This window comes from Nipponia nippon, unplaced genomic scaffold (assembly GCF_047370975.1).
Source record: "Nipponia nippon isolate SJK-2023a ecotype South Korea unplaced genomic scaffold, ASM4737097v1 scaffold_19, whole genome shotgun sequence".
Classification (NCBI taxonomy): Eukaryota; Metazoa; Chordata; class Aves; order Pelecaniformes; family Threskiornithidae; genus Nipponia; species Nipponia nippon.
In genome coordinates this window covers 3,086,418-3,105,520 of record NW_028262335.1, presented here as the reverse complement: position 1 = coordinate 3,105,520, position 19,103 = coordinate 3,086,418, and the positions used below count along the sequence as shown (strand labels likewise).

Sequence of the window (19,103 nt, the reverse complement as noted above, 5' to 3'; positions counted from 1 at the left end):
TCCAGCACTGGAGACTCAGTATTAAATATTGTGCTGTACTAAATCTGAACCTGCAAAAATGTGAAGATATTAATTTCCTTCCGATTATCAGCTGAAGTACAGGATACTCGCTATATGGCTAAAGAAAGCAAGGGCTCTGAAGAATCAGAAGACCTCCATTATTCTGTCAACATGAAGAAACAGCAACTGCTGCTACACTGATACATTTAATATTTTGATGATTCACACGGCCTTGCTGCCTAGATATCTCAAGTGCAGAACATTCCATGCAGCTTCAAGCAAACCTCAAGAACAATGGCTTCTTCATGATAACCTTTGTCATATTTGTTATGTATTTATATGCTACTGAAAAATTCTTAATTTAATTCCCTTTTGTAATTTCACGATACAAACATTCTAGAAATATAGACTAAAAATCCACGCAGAGGTGTATAATCCATATGCAAACTACTGCAGTGTTCTGTGACTGAGCTTTCATTGACTTGTATTATCTAGCTTCCCATTACTAGCTCAGGACTTCAAAGGTGGGCTGAACACAAGCGACGTGGTTTTTAGTAGAATTTATGTGGAAGATAGATAGGATCGTTTCTGCTTTGCAAGAAGTCAAACAGCACATTGTCCTAGGGCAAATACTTTGGTAAGCTGAAATGAATGATCAGTATACATGCTCGCAGAATCAAGGCCCAAGGTCAGGAGACTTCCTATGCATGAGAACACATCAGGAAACAACAGCTCCATACTTTCACCAGCTGGCCAGGTCTGATTTTTATTCACAGGGAACAACATTCAATATATCAACACATGCTTTTAACTTAAAGTCCTTATTCCTGATCACATTCATTCCTTTATAGTTAGTAACAGTAATGTTCCCTTTTGCAGCTTGGCTTTGAGTCATGAATGTGGCTCTCCCTAACAGACAAGTAGGCACCAGGCTTCCTGTGAGAATGCCAGATGTCACTAAAAAATATCATAAACATAGTTGTCCCCTTGTATGTGTGTCTGCGAGGAATATATACAGCAGTAGCATACTATGAAAGCAATGACTTGATGCATCAATATTTATAATACTTCTAGGCATCAGTACAGCAATTCTTACAAGAGTTCATCTAAGGCATGTTTTCACTATACAAACAGAAAATGTCAGAAGAATGAATTCAATAAAACTAGCAACAATTAAGTATGAACCAGAAGCATTACAGAGATCTCAAGTTACTCCTATAAATTTAAAACCTGTTCATTTATAGTTAAATACCAATTAAAACATGCAACAATTGCTTTTAAATTTAATTACTCACTATTTTAAGAGCACCTGCAGTATGCTATTACATAACCATATATTATTTCATTAAAAATTAAGTACAACCCGCGCATTAACATTTTCTGTAAAGTTCTCAGACTCAACAGCACTGATGTATCATTCATTTGAGGATGACAAGTACTACCTCCAGTTCAGGAGAGTATGACTTGCCAAGGGTTATAACCACAGGTAAGCAAAAAGCCACCAACCCAGGAGTCTTTAAACGTTTGTCCTGTCACAGCTTCACAGTAGTTCAAATAAAGTGATGTTACATTATGTTTTATGATAATATTCTTAAGGATCATGTTAAGATAGCAACAAAGGACACAGGGGGAAAAAAGCAACTTCCTGAATCCACCAAGAACCCTCAAGTCAGAAGTATGCTGATTGCTTTTGATAAAAAAAACATTCCATCTAAAAATAATTTCTCCTCCACTATCTGAAGTTTAGTAGCATAGATACTGCTGAACCACTGCAATTTAAAGCTTAAGTCATAACTGGCCTACACCATGCCTGAAGACATTGTTATGGCTATTTATAATCATCTACCCAACTAGATGAAGTATCAGATTAACCATATCTATCCTTTTCCAGACAGCTTTTTTAACTTAAAGTATTAATCATACTGAAGTTCTCAGCATCTAGTTTTGTTAGACAACTACTGATGGATATACAAGGTAATAGTGGATATGTAACTTGACATTAGGTGCCATAATGAGAAGTCTGAATTAGTGCTTTGTACTTTTTTCACAGCTGCAGCATGGAGGCATTTACGTATAAATAAACCCAGCATCACACTAGCCATGTGTCTTTGTCCAGGCCTTGTGTATTTAGGCATCGGACCAAACCCACAGCTCCCCCTGCTCTGCAACAAACAGTTGGACTGCAACACAAAGATCCCCATTCAATCATGTAGCTTGTTAGGCTCTTCCAGGCTGGAGAAGTCAGATTTTCAGACTCTGGTAAATGCTAAATTGGCAAGTGTCTTAGCAGGCAAGGAGTGCTGCACATTCCATGCATTTTCAAGGTTGTGTTCCGTTTCCAGAAAGCAGTTGGGCAAGGATGATTGATTTTGAGAGTTCAAAACCAAAACCAAACAGCACCATCCACAAAAAAAGTGGAAAATGGAAGGAGTAGGGAAAGTAGAGAACTGCAAACCATTACCTTCACTAAAATTTAATTTTCATTCACATTTCCAGATTGAGCTAAAATGAAACAATGGACTTGCCCACCTGTGGGAGCTATTTCAGATGTTAAGCCACATCAGTATTGAGATAAACTTGCATCAGGAGAAAAAAATTCTTAAAAATGTTTTGTTCTGACAGATTAGAAGTTTATCTCAAAAAAAATCATTTGTCCAAGGTCAGGCATACAGGGGCCCTAGGTCATCAGTCTGATCTCTTCCTGGTCTACACTTCAGGTTATCACAGAATCATAGTTCTAAAGTGTTCTCTGGGATCTCACAGCACAAACACAAGGATGAGGAACCATTTAATTCAACCTGGGCTGCTCTTGCAGTACTAGGGAGGGAAGGAGGAAGTGTTTTAATAAGGATTTAGGTTCATCCACTTCTAGTCAATGATTTAACTCAGTTGCTGCTCAGTATTGCCTTTAACTTGTTACCAGATGGCAGTCTTATTGTAGGAAAAATGAGTTAAAGGGCTTATGTAATACAGAGAAATCCATTTTCTTAAAACATCAGTAGCTTCCTGTTCTGCATAGGAAAAAAGACAGAGGGGGTCTCTGAAGAATAGGACCAACTCTTTCTACCATTTTTCCCCTCAAAAACCAGAAGGAGCTTCTATTTTTACCCAGATTTTATCCGAATTGTTGCTGCATTGCATCAGTATCACTCTTACTTTGCTCCCTTTCCTATTGGAAGATAAGGCTGCAAGTACTTTCTGCTACTCTGGAATGACTAAACATTTTCTAACAAGGCAATTTTAAATATATTGATGTTTGTCTTCAGAAATTAGTACTGTATGTCTCATTTGAGCTGGGAAGCAACTCCCATTTCCTGCTTTTATCAACCATGTTATCCTCAAATAACACATTCCTTTAGAGTCCGGTAGATATTTTGCCTCATGACATTTTTGATTCATCCTATGCAGGAAACAGGGAAGGAATCAGCAGGCTCAGCAGGCATCCTCAAGGGAAAGAGATGGGAATATCAGCTCTTCCTCATTTCCTATCTACCATTTTGCAAAAAACCCACAGAAGTTGAATAAGCAGTAATAAGTGAGCGTAGCATACACATGCTAGCTTCCTTCTTGAAGGAAGGTCCTCTCCTATGCACTTAGCACTGATGCAATTGGCTGAGAAATAAGGGATGGGCATTTGCAGAACTGCCAGTGTTTTCCAGCCTCCACCCACACAAATTGTTTATACAAAGAGAATTAAGAAAAGTTCACTTCTCAACTTAGACATACCTTTAGAAATTGGTGGTACAAGAGATTTTGACCCAAAAACCAGCCCATAAAGGTAAGTTGTATAATAACACACAGCTTACATTTTTAACCAGCAGCCTCTGCTTTATTAGTAAAGTAGCGGAAGAATTTACATAGTGTAAGTTGCTGCATAAAGTTACCTCTGTGATCCAGAGCTAGACTTAGCCTGAGGAAACTCCTCTTGGCACTAAGATCTGTCTCATAAGAGACAAAAATATTAATGAGATGACAAAAACATACATTGCTATTAACCACAACTCACAGGGAGGCAAACCCTGCCACCTGTTTGTTTAAACCTAGAAGTGCTGAACTTAAGAAATGTTTAACTCAATTATGAAGTTACTCCTTGAAAACAGTTTTCCTGATGGATTTTTCTAGCTCATTTTGTCATGATTAATAATTACCTTAGTTCCACAATAAGCATGCTTGATTGAGTGGAAAGTAATAGAAGTATCTGAGAAGGTAAAACATGCTTGCACTTCATGCAGAAAACTGAGCAAGAACCACAAGAATGACTTAAGATTTGATACACCTGACAAGAAGCAATGTACAGAGAAATACACAAGCAGAATACTAAAATGAAAGACTCCTCACTGCAGGCTAATAATGCAGATGCACCATGACTGCACACTCAGTAAACTGTATCCTAGCACCAGCTAGTGGTAAGAATTAATGAAGGCATTTTCACAAGAAAAACGAACGTGTTCATAATAGAATAGCTTCAGATTATTATACGTTGCCTCCTAGCCATCAAGCCTGATTTTGTTTTTTTAAAATGCGTCCAACAAAACAGTTGCATATCGGTTTCACAGAGCATGCCTACACCATCTATACAGCACCTCAAGTGTTTTTGATTGATCCAATTGCTAGAAGTTGGAAGAAGCAGCAGTACAGACAATAACCAGATGCTTTCTCCATACTCAGTGCTATTTCAACTTCAGAGCCAGCTTGTCACTACACAAGTAGTAGGTAGCCAAAACTAGAGTTAAATACTACTCTTACCGTGCTTCCCCTTCCACAGAATATTGCCAGCATCTTCTCTCAATATAAATATTTCTTGCATTTCAGTTTAAGTGATTAATTCAGCTGAGAAACTCATGGTCATCCATTTTCTGGACTTAATCCTGTAGTGTTTGAATCCATTTACTAAGGCAGCCCTAAAACATCTGCTCTAGTTTGCAATGGATACCATCAAATGTCAGCTGATAAATTTAAATTTCCCTAAATTTAAATGGACCTTATCTTTATTCCTGTGTCACTGTTGGTGTAATTGACACAGATGAATTTTAATCAGTTACTAGCCATCACCTTAGTACTAATCCTATTAAGTCCTACATAACTTACCTGACAGACTAAAGACCTCAGCAGCTGTCAAGTTCCAGAGAAGGCAATGTTCAAGTGAAGCATGTCTATTCAGTCTTGGACAGAAGTCATCTGTTCTGTAAAATGGAGAGAAATAAAGTCTTAGGTTCCACAGCCTGTGATCAAGAGGTAGTGAACTGACTTCGCTGACTTGGCACCATTACCCTGCCCCATCAGACATCCTGGTTACCTTTTTGCTGAAGTCAGTCATGTGGGAATTGTGGGAAGGCCACTTGGGGCATATGTATGGAAGCCAAATATCTAAGACTAACTAGGTGTGACCATATCATCAGTTCCATAAAGTGGTCCTGAAAAGGACCCTCTCCATAGCTATAGGAAAAGAAGCACTTTCTGGCCAGCAGATGAGGAACTTATGTACAGTGTTAACAGGCAAGCAACAAAATCAGACAAGAAGGACAAGCAAACCATGAGACTTTTGTCAGTAGTGTAAAACTCCATTGATAAGCTTGGACACTGCTTCAAGTTGTGAAAAATTAGATTTTTTTATAACAAAACCTGCTACTGGTGCAAAGATGACCCAGGCCGTAGAAAGCAGAAATAAATATAAAGGACTGTGAAAGACCTTGAGGCTAAGTTAGAAAGGATCACCTAAACCAGAAGGAAGTGAAAGAAGCAGGAATACTTAAATGCTTAAGTTTTAAAAGTCTCATTTCCAAGGACTTTTCAAACACAAGTTACCTAAATATCTTAGTAGTTCAGCCAATTCTCTTATCTGTCAAAAATGCTCTTTTAAAAAAAGTGGTAATATTACTTAAATTCAGAGCTATTAAGTAACCAGTAACCCTAGCAGTTCAACTCTGTCTTTCCCAGAGAAATTATTAGTTTAAGCGATAACATGCAGCACATTGTCTCCTACTTTTATAAAGGCAAATTAGAATAGCACAGAAAGTTTTGATAATAGAGACCTTGTTCCAGTTAACAAGACAAGAATTGGCCATATTGGTATCACTTGGGCCTAGCTACTTCAAGGCTACTTCAGACCCCCTGATGAGAAAAATCTTGCCTAGAACTATTTTTTTCCTGCCATGGCTCAGTAAGAAGTTCCCTGTCTCTAACCACAAGTCATCTTTTCAGTCACCCTGAATATATTCAGTCAGACATCCAGATTTACAAAAAAGGTTTTGTTAGTATTTGTCTCTAGTGTATGCTGACATTATGTGCCTGAGTGCTTCAGCACACCCAGGTAACCTGAAAGGCTAACTCCTTATTTTAGAGAGCACAATAGCAGCAATATTGATATCCACAGAATACAAAAAAATTAAGTGTTCAGAACTTTAATCAACTAAAGATTTGTAGCCTTCTCTGACCACCAGAAAGTGTAAATTGAAGTGCAAGTCCACTGGAAAACCACCAGGTGGTATATATTCTCAATGTAAATGCAGGGAGAATAAAGATGACATATACACATAGCCAGATCTACCTAAATTTCAAGCACAAAAAGTGACTACACAACATAATCAACACAAGCAAAAACTTCCAGACAAAGAAAATAAAGAAGTCTATCTGGCAATAAACAGGGGCAAGAGAGGAACAAAGACCAGCACAGACTATGCCAAAACTAGACAGCTTGTTCTTGTTCAGTGTGATTGAATGATGGGTTCTAGAGAAACAGTATTGACAGTCACAGATGTGCCCGGATGTAAGTGAAGAATACTACAAGGAAGCGACTGAGTTCTAGAACAAGAGTGTTTGAGACAAAGTTGATACTGGAAGCTGTATTTTTGTTGTAACAATGGATGTTTCCTTCATGTTCCCCTCACAATTACCCAAAATCTGTCACTTGCCTTTTTAATGCTACTGGTCTGTTAGCCTCACTGGTTTTGGATACCTCTGAAAACACGGGGGGATTGGCCTGCTCTAGCCTTTCTCACTCTGAGAAGGCAGCATGTTGCAGTAAGCTTTGTAGAGACATTTATAATTTAAGTGATCAGCTTGAGAGCCCTAGGATTCATACACAGAAGACTTCTACATCAAGAGTGACATGCTAAAATATTAATAAATAACGTGAGTGTATTTAATGACTCCAAACTAGCATTATGAATCCCACGCCAGAGATAAAACAGTATTTTGCTCCCCTACATCCTTTTACACCCTTTGCAAATAAGCATACGACACTCCTAAACTACAAATCCCTTTATCCACATAAGAAACTCCATTTGTGTCAGTACTTTGGTTATCACAGTTGAGATAAACATTAATTATTTCCAGAAAGAAATGTAGATTTGAACTTCGACAAAGAGTCTGTCCTATTGGATCCTACCATAGCCTTAAAAACATACTGTCCATACTACACAGATCCTCTGTCCTCTGTTAGTAAGGCCTTACAGCATAACAGGAAGGAGTCTCATCCAAGTTTTCCCTTTAGTACCGTTCTGTTTCAAGCAAAGTATTGAAATAACACCTAACGTTCTATCTGTGAAAAGCAGCAGTTATTAATGAGAGAAATTAATACTTTTTTTAATCAGAAGGACATATGCCAGATTCAACTACCTCACACAGCTCTTGCATTTCTTTAAAAGAAAGAGTGTTAAATACCAGCATCTTTCTGGTCCACCTTTCACTTTTAAAAGCTATATATTAACTGACTCACAGCAGCATGGAAAAGTGTAAATGACTTGGAACTTGGATAATCAACCAGAAGACAGGGAAAAGCATACTTGATTACAGGATTATGGGTCTCACTACATTAGAAGCATATGAAAAAAAAAATTGTACTGAAGGTACAGAAGTATTTTACTCACACTCAAAGCATGCAGACTAAATATATAGAACCTGGTTAAGTGACAGCTAATTGGAAAACAATACTGTCTGCTATCAGTTGAGCAAAGCACAGCTGTTTAGAGCAAGAGTGATGGGATAAACCAAAAATACACAGGCTGGGAAACTACCAGTGAGGCCCCTAAGGTAGAATAATTGGAATCCCTGTAGTTCAGTATATGTAACGTTGAGCTGACAAATCATGCCTTATGCCTCAGGTTTCTCCAAAACTTCAAATCTAGTTTCACAGATAAAGTACAAATTTGTGTTTGTGGATAGCCCATTACTCCCTATTCTTGTGTCTCAAAGGCAGCAGAAATCTGTGAAGATGATTATAGAATTCAACCGTTACAAGTCACTGCATGAACGATACAAGGATTTTACAAAGCAATTTTACTGCCTCTTGTCTACCCTCTTTTGGTTTAATGAGCCCCATTGACACCTAAAGAGATCAGTATTACTATTAGACAGCTTAACAACAACACTCAAGTTATTTCAAGCAATTCCAAAAGCAAAGTGTGTATTTTCTAAGTAATTTATTACCACACACAACTAACATATTATTCAAGGATACCCTTGTAATAGGTTCACCAAGCACTTGCCATACATTTGTATCGTGGCTTATTTGCATCCCTTGTGTGTTCATTTATCCTATTCTGTTCCTATACTAACTTTACCAAGTTAGTACTTATGCTATTACACCCACAAGCTAGTATTCATCACAGGCATTCTCATCTTTACCTTAAGGAGATCTAGAGCACAGATAATTGGCTTGTTATCATACATATTTTTATTATTAATTCATTATTATGATGCAGGGGCTGGGTCATGGGCAGACTCAGTAAAGTATTTTAGAAGCTTTTGCTATGATTTCTGGCAGACAGAAGTACCCTACTGCTTTCCTCTCACTTTTCTTTCATGCTTTATTTTTCCTTTGTATTACTTCAGTCATCCTGAATTTTGGAAAGAAAAAGAATCTGCTGTAAGACACAAATAGAAATGCCATACTATGCAGTACTAAATGAGAACCTTTTACTATATATATATATAGTAGTGGTGCTTACAGTTAAAAAGTAAGTTTTTTGGTCACAAGTGATTTCTTTAATGCACTGAGTATCCTTTTATTTTTTGATAGGCCTTGGGGGATGTTTCAAACTAAAAATTGCAAATATTAAGCCTAGAAGAGACTGTGCACCCGTTTGTATAAGAATAGAAATAAACAAGATACAGGTACAACTGCATATTTACTACCAAATAGCTGACACATTTGAGCAAATGGCTTAGGAATACCTAGGCGAAGACCAGGACTACACACAGCTCATTCTGATAATAATGTTCCAACTATCAGTTACCAAAATTACTGATAAACTGACAGCACCAGACAAGTTTTTTTTCCACTTTTTACAGTGATTCACATAATATGCTTGTGACAGCTACATTTCATACAGATATTGAATGAATATTACTGTTTTCTACTCTGAGAATTTTGACTGAAAAAGATGAACTAACGCTTCTTTAAAACACCTACAAGTGAGTTCCTTTGTTTATAGATAAAATAATAAATGTGAATCAATCTAAAACCCCATCCTGTCTTAGAGAGTGATTAGCAAACTCTTCAACATTTAGATTCTTTGTTTTTACTTACTCTCTTATAAGTTATATTTAAAGTCTTATTAACTAAAAAAAATAAAAATTTGAATAATATAGTTTGCCTTAGCATTCAAATTCTTCTAACATTTTTAACACAAACCTTCCAAGAAGCTATGAACTTTAACAAGAACTTTTTTGAAAGTATTATTATCTTTTGTTACCATAAAACCATAACCTGGTATTAGTAACAATTACATACACAAAAGGAAACAGCTGGAATGAGCTGCCTGAGAAAACAGTGTTTCTACTTAGTTCAGAGCTCTAACTTTGCAAGATTCCCTTCTTCACCTGTGTTGTAATAGAGTACAACAAAAATTAGTTAATAGAATAGGTAGTATAGAACCATAGAAGCGTTAAGGTTGGAAAGCACCTCTGAGATCATCAAGTCCAACCTGTTAACCTAACTGCCTGGTCCACCTCTAAACCATATCCCTAAGCACCACAGCCACACATTTTTTGCATGCTTCCAGGGACTGTGATTGTACCACTTCCCTGGGCAGTCTGTTCCAATGCCCAACCACTCTCTCTGTGAAGAAGTTTTTCCTAATATCCAACCTAAGCCTCCCCGGCATAATTTGAGGCCATTTCCCCTTGTCCTATCTCTTGTTACTTGGGAGAAGAGATCAACCCCCACCTCACTACAACCTCCTCTCAGGTAGTTGTAGAGAGCAATAAGGTCTCCCCTCAGCCTCCTCTTCTCCAGGCTGAACAACCCCAGCTCCCTCAGCTGCTCCTCACCAGCCTTGTGCTCCAGCCCCTTCCCCAGCCTCGCTGTCCTTTATACACACTCCAGCACCTCCATGTCCTTCTTGGAGTGAGGGGCCCAAAACTCAACACAGGATTCGAGGGGCAGCCTCACCAGTCCCCAGTACAGAGGCACCATCACCTCCCTGGTCCTGCTGGCCACACTATTCCTGATACAAGCCTGGATGCCACTGGCCGCCTGGGCCACCTGAGCACACTGCTAGCTCACATTCAGCCAGCAGTTGACCAACACCCCCAGGTCCTTTTCAGCCAGGCAGCTCTCCAGCCACTCTTCCCCAAGCCTGTAGCATTGCATGGGGTTGTTGTGACCCAAGTGCAGGACCCAGCATGTTAAAAGCAACAGAGTTAGATAGTCATCATATAAGCAATTATACAGCTATAAAGAATGTCATACTGATTTAACATTCTATTTCTACACAATAAGAAAAAAACTATGTTTTTGAGCAACTAGAAACAATTTCAGGTTTAAAAAATGATCCATTAAAAAGCTGTTCAAAAATAAGCATTTAATACTAAAATATATCAAAAAACCTTTTTAAAAACTTCAATTAAGCCAGGTATAAACCAAGAAAACAATCTCAACTATACAATATTCCTACTTTATTACTACACAAAGCCAAAGCCAAGCAAAATCTCTAAGGAAACAAAAAATACAGCAAAAGAAAAACAACCAGCCTCACCAAAAGAAAAACTCACCTTCACACTCTAGCCCTCAGCCTAAAATGACTGTGGCTTTCCACCATGACTTTTAAAGTGACATCCTCCAATCAGTAGCAGGGTGAGTCTTCAAATTAAGCCTCGGAAGAGCCAGTACAGCCTTGACCAGGAAGGAACAGAGAAGTAGTATCAGTATTTGATCAAAAGCCTTTATTCTTTTCAGCCTTAAATGAGTTAGTAAACATGAATACGGTAGTAATGAAGTTATAAAAACAAAATAGAATGAATAAACTCAAAAGAAGTCTTAAAAATATCAATGTTTTGTAGTTAGTGCTATAAATTTGTGGGTTAGCTTGTTGATACCTACTCTGCCTGGTTTACAATCTCAATAACAATACCTCTAGAATACAGGGAAAAAAGTTGCAGAAATACGAAGGTAATAGGCTAATTTACTTTTTAAAAGGGGTGTGTTTTGAGCTTTTTTGGAAACTTTTTGTAGAGCTGTAAGTATGTTGAGGAAAGTGATAATTTGTATTATTTGTGATACTTTCGGGATACTATTTTGGGATACTATTATACTTAATAACCTTGAAGGCAGAAAGGTTCATACTCTAGCTGATACGGTATGCATTTTGTTTTGTGTCTTTGTTTTCTCTGTTATAGGTATGAGGCTCTAACATGTCAAATGGGAGCCCTGTTTTTTCTTGAAATAACCCCAAAACTTACACAGCTGTAATTAGTCTAGCTTACTTATAAAATGAAATGTTAATACAGCTAAATTAGAATTAAATTAATTTAGCCTATTAAGTTAAAGTAGTTTAAACATATTTATATGAGGATTTGCTACTACTAAAATTAGAGGTTTCAAAACCGGTTTTGGTATACTTAAGCAACATTTTAAAATATAAACACATCCCGAGTGTTCCAGGTGGGAAGATCACAGTGTCCTGTTCTTTTTCAGTCTGCTGTTGGTTGGCAAAGTTAAGCATTACCACAGAGGCATTCAAATTCTCTGGGTTCAGAGTGTGCGTGTTCCTTATGCTTGAAAGGTTATCTTTGTAGCTATGTTTGTTGGAAATATAGTGGATTGTTTTAAAAAGCTTCAGTTTGACAAGAGTGGATAGCTGGCTGATTTGCTTGGCTACTTGCTAAGGAAACTTTCCAGCTTCATGGAATGGGACTCCTCTATCCTGGTACTACATAAGTACTTAGTGCATCCAGGCTTATCAACAGTTTTAATGTTACTCCTTGATGTACACACACAATGAATGTGAAAACAAAATAATTAAAGAAACATAAAACCTTTCTGAACTTTAGACCTCTAATGTATAACTGTATTAACGACTCCCGTCTCCTACTGGTTTAAGTCAGGGGGTTTTCCTCTGGAAAAATGGCAAATTCTCAACGTTGTCATGTGAAAAATAGTCCTAGCCCGTGAGGATTATATCTCTTTGACCCTATTATGAATACAAAATTCAAGTGAGAGATAAAATTTTGCTCTTCAAATTAAAGAAAGGGGGACACTGTCACGCCCTGCAATACAAATACAAACATCTCCCAGGAGGTGACTATGGGCTTTTTTTAACTCTCAGGTACTTGCTCAGACATTATAGTGAGAAAAATTAGATTTACACGGGACAGCACAATATATGTGCAGCAAAAATGGGTCTCAGCCTGTCAGACTGCTAGCCCGGAGAAACCGCCCGCGCCGCCGCGGGGGGTGAGGATCTTTCCGTACATCACCTCCAGTTATTCCAATTATTTCCCCTCAGCCACTGATTTTTTTCCTCGTTTTCAGTCAGAGGCGAGAAAACCACCTCCCTGCGGAGCTGCGTTACGACGAAAATAAGAAAAAACAGACTAAAAAAAACCCAACGAAATAGGGAAAGAGAACCTGCTCTTCTCCACAGCTCATTGTCTGGGATGAGGGTGGTGGCTGGAGGCCGCGGTGCGGAGGCCGGCTCCGGCAGGTGGGATGAGCTGAGGCGGTCCCGGGGAAATACTGGGGGCGAAAGGGGTGCGGGGAGCGGGGGGCGGGGGGCGGCGGGCGGGGGCGGCCCCGCTCCGGAGGGGGTCCCGCGGCGGGGGGACCTGCCCGCTGGCCTCCCCCCAACGTCACTTCCGAGGCTGGAGACAAAATGGCGCCCGGATGGTGCCGGAGCTGAGGCCGCTCCGCGCCGCTCCGAGCCGGGCCGCAGGCGGCGGCAGCGGCGCAGGTGAGAGGGAGGCGGCGGCGGGGCCCGTCGCGCTGCCCGCGGGCGCCGCCGCGCCGGAGGGCGGGACGGGGCGTGGGGGCGGTGGGCAGAGCCAGCGGCGCGGCGCCGGGGGCGCGGCTGGGAGGGGGGCCCGGCGCCGGAGGAGGGGACCGCGGCGGCGGCCCGGCCCGGCCCGGCCCGGCCCGCGGCGGAGGAGCCTCCTTCGGGGAGGTGGAGCCGCCCCGGGGGGGGGGGGCGCCGGAGGAAGGTGGCAGCCGTGGCCGCAGGGTGGGCGTGCGGGCTGCAGGTGCGAGGAGTGAATGGGGCACTTGTGCCCTGCGGGAGCTGGGCGCGGGAGAGCCGCGTGGAGAGAGGGGTCCGGGGGGTGAGGGCAAGGGCGAGGGAGGAGGATGGCGGCAGGGGCCGTTTGGAGGAAGGTGCTCCATCCCCTCGGCTGCTTTTCCAGGTTTTTTTCTTGAAAATGCTGCCTTAGAGGTGTCAGCTGGTGAAGCAGAGCTCTGTAACCGCTGCCAGCCTGAGGTTGCGAGACGACTGTTGTCTTCCACGTAGTTCGTAATACACAGGCTTCAAAAGTTTTTATGATTCACATGCTGTAAAGCTCGCTGCAGATGAAGTGTCTGCCTGGTTGGGTGAGCGGGGGCTCGGAGAAATTAATTTCAGAATTGGTTTCCTCACTGGAAATGCCCTTCCTAGGACATGTCCCATGAATCAGAGATTTCTTTACGATGGTGCAGTGGTGCCGTGGGGGAGAACATTTGGGGTGAGAAAGAAAATTTGCATGTGAGGCACTTAGGACAGATCAAGTGTAGTATCTTCAAGTGCGTTTTAGATTTGAAGCCAGAGCAGCGTGTGGAGCGTGGCTGATAACTATCTCGTGAGCGGGTAGCTGAAGTCTTCAGTAAAGTTTCTAGTGGTTTCAAATTCATAGGAAGCTGTAAAATTTCCATTTTGAATTAGTAAAGAAAACTTCAAATTGTTTTCAACTGTTGAAGAAGGAAGGGAAGGTGATGTGGCTGTACCTGCTATCTGATCATTCAGTGGCAAGATAAATTTTTTTCTTATTTGAGTAATCAACAGTGGACAGCTCTTGAGAACAACAGGACTGCTTGCATTTCTGATGCCACTCCAGTTTGCTGTTCCCAGTCTATGCTCTTGACTTTGGGCACGTTATTTGGATGCAAAGTCTTTTTCAGTTTATTCGCACTTACTAAGTAGATAAGGAGAACCGCAGATGTACAGCGGCGTGGTGTGTAATTATTATGTTGTTGTCTTTTGACACTTGCTACATTTTCATAAAAATGATGTGCATGTTAAGAATTCAGGTGTGCTTTCCTTGGTATAGACAGAGAGGCTTCCAGCTCTTCCAGCTGCTGAAACGCGTGATGGTGAATCAGTGATAGCATTGGCACTCCAGATAGAGAACTGCATCATTGATAGATGGGGGGGCAGTGACTTTTAAGAAACAAAAGAACTATTGGACTTGCAGAGACAGCAACGAGAACCATGTAGTCGTACCTGTTGGTTTTCAAGTATATAGCTTCCCGGATTTCCTAGGGCAGAAGTGTCTCAACAGCCTGTCTGCCCGTGGCATAGACCTTAAAAATGAGGCCAAGTTTCACTTATAGCGAAACCCTAGTTACGTTAAATGAAAGCTAAATCATCACTTTGGATAAAATATCTTGGGTAGAAATGCCATGATGAGTATGGTGTTTGGAGATTCCTGAATTGATGCCTGTTTAGTGTAGGTACGGGGATCTGAAGAACAGCCTTCTTCCAGAGTAGCATGGAAGGTGGGGGAAGGATGTCGAAGTACTTATGTACATTTATATGTGCATCCTTGTTTTTCTGCATGAATCTTTGCTTGAAAATGGAAGGGAAGTAAAGCAGAAAGTCAAAACGAACTACTATTTTTCTGTAAAAACTAAAATGGCTCTTGAAGTCCATCCTCCAGTGCAGTGATGGCCCCATTTCACTGTTTTCCATAAAAGCCTTGATCCTTAGGGGTAAACAAGTAACAGTGTATAAAAAGGAGATCTGAATATTGTTGCTTACTAGGTGGCTGGCTGTTGAAAACAGAGGTTCAGAGAGATTTAGAGATGACCAGTGTGGTAATGTATTTCTGTATCATTGGTATCCAGATGATAGTTTATTTGCAGTGTGCCTGCAAGACCTTCGAATGAGCATCTCAACCAGAAAAAAAAAAAAATAGTCTGTGGCTTATAGCAAAAGCACAGCACCTTGATCATCATGAGTCATTTGCTTACTGGTGGAGATTGGAGACTGCTACTTGTATGTTTTTTATGAGGGATTTAGAAACAGCTGGAGATCGTAAACTCGTGTGTTGAATATCTGCATGGGCATACCTTTTTAAAGTACTGCAATATGTTTGCTGTTGAACTTGTTAGCATGTGAAAGAGCAGGTATGATCCTGATACTTAACGACTCCCCCCCCCCCCCCCCCCCCCGTGAAATAATTTTTTTTACCAATGTGTTTTTTCTCTGATTGTATTCTTAGCTGAAAAATATTTCTTCTCTGCCTCTGTATAAAACATGCCTGTAGACAAAAGTGGGAGCACTGAGTCCCGCTTTGTAAAAAGAAATGACTGAAATGGGCTTCGTCACGTAGTAGTAAATCGGCAATGTACTTGTCTGAGAAAATTTTCGTTTGAAGTTACTGGCTTTGGAAGTAGAATTAAAAGGTGCACTTATGTCTGAGGATTGGAATGGTATTTCTGTATATTTGCAGTTGTTAGAGACATGTTATTTTCTGTTGCTTCTCTTGACTAATTGCTGTTTAATTAATAAACTCAGGTTTTATTTTTGTGTTGGTGATTTGAATAAACCAAGCATGGTTATTTGAATAAACCTTTCTAACGTATAACTGTTTGGTTACATGGCAGCAAGCAAAGCCTTTTTTCTTAATGGACAATAGGTAATAGATTCTAGTGTTCAGAAAATCATTGTTTGCCCATTTTTTTTCTCCGTTCTTATTCTGGCAGTCTTGAGTAACTGCAAATGTCGTTGCAATTAAGTGCCCATAGATAGTGCTTCTTGTTTCTATCAAATACCTATTTTAATCTTTCAGAGTTAACATGAACTTAAATTTTTTTTTGGCAAGCTTTGTTTTACCTAATACATTGAAAATTTGTGAATTAGAGTATTTCAGTATTGAATTGAAAAAATGTAAATGTCCTGATGTTTAAAAAAAAAAAATCATGTGCTGCAACTAAAAACTAAAACAAAGAAAAAGACAATTTCCAAAGCCCTGCAGTATCCCAGCCTGAACCTTGGTCATTAGGAAAGCAGACTGTTGAGACTTTCAAGTTTGGTTCTGTGATGAACGTGTTTTTACTGGAGCAGTGACGTAATGCATGTCCCATTTTCAGCTTCCAGAATAGGATTGATACTTCTATGCCTGGTTTTTCCTTTCTCTGAATTGAAAGCAATATTCTCTTTCAAAGTGCTTTTTGATTCTGGGATATTGTAAAAAAGCCCCAAAAACCCACATAAAGAAATGATAAATATGGCTTATAAAATCAGTAGATAGACTATTTGGCATAACCTAGGAATGCTTACTAGAAGTACCATCTGATTTAGTTTGAAATAGATGATCTGTAATGTTGGTTTTGTATATAATTACTTGCTCTTGTTTGCAAATGTTATTCCCAGTAAGTTTCATATTTTTTTTTTTTGGTAAGGGAATATTTAAAATTCTGAAGTGTAGAATTCAGAAACAAGGTCAAAATGTTTCTTGTTTCAAGTGTTTTGTTTTAGAGTGACCACAGTGTTTCCTCAAGTATGAATGCCTCATATATTCTCATCTACATAAATACAATTTGTTGCCTAACAATGAGCCTTTCTAAATACACTTCTCTGAAACTCTAAGATTACGTGGTGCAGTAGATCTTCTTTCCCTTGTGCTTGTTTCCCAGATGCTTTAATGTCTTGAGAAAGTGCATAGTATTTTTGTACTCATGAGATACAGTAGTAGGTAGTGGTTTGAAATAGATATGACTTGGCAATGTTTTCTGGAAATTAATTTTAAAAAAATCAGGTTACTGTACTGGTGAGCGTGCTTCATTTTTGGCATTGAACCTTTATTTATCTTAAGGACTTCAGTGAATCTTCAAGGTTTACCATGGTAGATGTTATGAACAGTATTCAGGTCTTTGACCAGTAGATGCAGGTATATGTTGCTATTGAGCTTGGAGGAAAGGTTGAATGGAAATAGTTATTGTCTTTATTTGATGGAGCTGCTAGTGTGACTTTTTCAAAGTACTAACACAGTTATAGACTATTGCTAACTTTAAAACTGATTTAACGTGGTCATCATCAGTTCTTTAAACTTACCACAATTCCCCTGATGACAAATCAGAGCAGTATCATTTTATTTGGGGCTTTCCTGGACAATCTTGCATTGGACTTGACTCTGTGTAGCTAAAAAGTCATTAGCGTATGAAGTGAAAGCCTGTTTCTGCTTGCCGTGACAAGAGTAAATACCTTGTTGGTAGTCATTGATCATACGGGGAACTAATACTTGTGCAGAATTTGGTTCGTGTTTTCTTGTTTTTCTTGTTTTTGTTGAACTTTGTGCACTAGAAGTTGAAACCCAAATTTAGTGTTACAGATACTTTGTCTTCTGTTCTTGTGTTGTGTTTCATTTAGGTAGAAAGAAAACTAGTGACTGTACGTAAATCTCTATATAGTCTTAATTTTTTTTTTTCCCCAGTGTAATTAATCCTGCTTTCCACGTAGTTGAGTTCATTGTTAAGAAAATGGGTAACATGGAGGAACGAAAGAGTAGGGAAATATTTTCAGGCATTTTTTCAGTTAGAGAGCTCATACATGTAACTTGTCAGAACTGCAGGTATAAAATTTTAAGATGAAGTGTGTGTTTTAAATTAATAGTTTTATTAATGCTTGTTGAAGCTTTTGGTTTACCTTAGCTTAATTTCTCATCTAATTGTATTTTATGGTCAAGTGGTTCCTCTGGTAACTTGTAGCTGAAAGAGTACGGAGTAGCGCAGTCTACCTAAACCGTGTTACGTGGACATTTAAATCCATCAGTATATTAAGATTTGTCATGTTCTCCTAAGAAATACCATTGAGAGGTTCGGATATAACCAGTTCTATAAAAGCTCAATAAAGCATTTAAAAAATTTGTAAAAGTACCAGGCTTGTTTTTTCTTTTGAAAATGTTTTTGAAAACAATATTAAGTCTAAGCAAAATAATGTTGAATTAGTATATGAAATACAAGAAAAGTGTATTTTTTACTGCTCAAATGAAACAAAGTTTAAAAAAAAAAAAGTATTTGACTGTTTTTCAAATTTTTTACTAATTCATTTAACAACTCAGGTAAGAAATCTCAGCTTAGAGGAAATTTTCAGCTTGACAGGACTTTCCTTTAGCATCGATCCCTTCAACCCATCACTTAATTGATATTTACTTGTTGTCTCTCAGATTCTTTACATTTAGTGGCTGAGTAGTGATGGTATTGAATGTTTGCTTTTGTAAGAGAGTGCTTTAAATCCTTGTTGCCTTTACATATCTAGAGTTCTGGGTTAAATGCCTTCCTTGTTTATTCAGTGTTGAAAATCACGTATGTGCTTCAGATGACTGTCATTTACCGCAGTGTAACATATGTGCGCTTCTTCCAGTAGGTTTTTCTAAACCACTTTCCAGAACCACGATAGAAAATGGTTATGTGAACTGTTACGCCCTTGTCATTGAGGGACTGATAATCTTCAGTGAGAGGGAGGAGAAAAGGTAGAAATAGGCAGCTGGAGACAATAACCACTTAAACTCATCCGCTACAGCCATAGTAGCTCATCAGGCTGGGCTCTAAAATTGTGTCAATAAAAGGTTCTTGCTTTTGTTGTCTTTACGTGAGTAATCATTTTTTGTTTTGTGGCCAAGTATAGAAAAACATG

General features: G+C 39.3%; 2 protein-coding genes across 4 annotated transcripts in view; one reads left to right on the top strand and one right to left on the bottom strand.

The window, feature by feature from the left end:
* The window catches only part of LRRC38 (leucine rich repeat containing 38), a 68,702-nt gene extending 55,723 nt beyond the window's left edge, over positions 1-12,979 (bottom strand). The window contains exons 1-3 of the transcript XR_015704328.1: positions 12,851-12,979; positions 10,996-11,116; positions 5,089-5,183 (exon numbers count right to left, since the gene is read on the bottom strand). The gene's annotated coding sequence lies outside the window, so the exon portion shown is untranslated. The remainder of the gene's footprint in view (positions 1-5,088; positions 5,184-10,995; positions 11,117-12,850) is intronic.
* Positions 12,980-13,088: 109 nt separating this feature from the next.
* Positions 13,089-19,103, top strand: part of PRDM2 (PR/SET domain 2) — a 75,084-nt gene continuing 69,069 nt past the window's right edge. For all 3 annotated transcript variants that reach the window (XM_087755253.1, XM_087755252.1, XM_087755254.1), the window contains exon 1: positions 13,089-13,172. The gene's annotated coding sequence lies outside the window, so the exon portion shown is untranslated. The remainder of the gene's footprint in view (positions 13,173-19,103) is intronic.